The sequence below is a fragment of the Emiliania huxleyi genome (assembly GCF_000372725.1).
Source record: "Emiliania huxleyi CCMP1516 chromosome Unknown EMIHUscaffold_148, whole genome shotgun sequence".
In the NCBI taxonomy this organism is placed as follows: domain Eukaryota; phylum Haptophyta; order Isochrysidales; family Noelaerhabdaceae; genus Emiliania; species Emiliania huxleyi.
This window is the reverse complement of record NW_005201113.1, coordinates 190,763-192,117: the sequence shown is the minus strand read 5'-3', so window position 1 is coordinate 192,117 and position 1,355 is coordinate 190,763.

Here is a 1,355-nt window from a genome sequence, read left to right as displayed (position 1 = left end):
GGGGGGAGAGCTGCGGCCGGCGGAGGAAGCGGCGGTAGAAAAGTGCGCGGCGGGCAAGGAAAGTGGGGGGGGGGGAGGATTTCGGAAGCTTTATCAGCGCGGCGGGAAGGAGAGGAGAGGAGGGGGAGAGGGCGGAAGAGAGGAGCGCCGCGCCTCGAAGCTGTCCCCGCCGTCCAGCCCATACCACCGGTCTCCGCCGCCGCCTACGCGAAGCTTCCGAGACGCTTCACGGCAACAGCCCGCTCCTACCTCTGCACCGCTGCGATTCTGCTGCCGCCTCCGCCGTAGAAGCCGCTGAGGTCGCGACGCGAACCGCCACCGTAGCCGCCGCCGCGGTCGCCACGGTCACCGCCGCGGTCGCCGTAGCCGCCGCCGCGGTCGCCGTACCCGCCGCCGCCGCGGTCTCCGTACCCGCCGCCGCCGCGGTCGCCGTACCCGCCGCCGCCGCGGTCGCCGTACCCGCCGCCGCCGCGGTCGCCGTAGCCGCCGCCGCCGCGGTCGCCGTAGCCTTGGCGGCCGCCGCCGCCGACGCTCATGTTGCTCATGAGCGCCTCGAGATTGCGTCCGCCGCCGCCGCTCGGCGGCGGTCCGCCGCCACCGCCGCCGCCGCCGCCTAGTGGAGGAGAGCGAGCGCCGCGGTGAGAGGACTAGCGAGGGGTGCGCGGAGCAGGCGCGGGTGGTGGCGTAAGCGAGTGTGGCGCAGGCGGCGCTCGGCAGGCGCCCGGGCCGGGCCCGATGGGAGAGCAGAGGGCCGGGTCGTGTGCAGGCTCGGGCCGCTCGGCGCCTGGTGCGGAACCCTGTTGGTTCCGCAGATGAGGAGGAACATAACCGCCTGCGGTGGTGGCGCGCGGGGCGGGAGCGCGGTGAGGCCGGACCGAGGCGGCGCTGCCGGTCGGGCGAAAAGGCGGCGCGCACCCATACACTGGGTCCGAGAGGACAGGAAAGAGACTTGTCTGAAGTAGACGGAGGATCGCCCACGTCGTTCGCCCAAGTCAGAAAAAGAATGTCGAGGTCACTCCGAGTGCTTATCAAAAAAAAGGTTCACCAAAAAAGGGTACACAACGGGAACAATATACCTACAACGGGAGCCGCCTAAGCGACCCCTGCGAGGACGGCGAGTCACTTAGGCTCCGAGGACTAGACTGGAATCGCCTCAGAAAAAATTAGTCTTTAAGGGAAAACGCCGCGCCAACGAAGAAGAATTTCGCGCGAGAGCCGCAGGCGAAATACTCGTACACACATGAGCGATGAGACGATCGCGCTCGTGGGCGAGCTGCCCAGAAAATATACGATGCCGTATACTACGAAATGTATGATCAACGGCGTATACAACAGGCGCTCGGAGCTTGTCAATG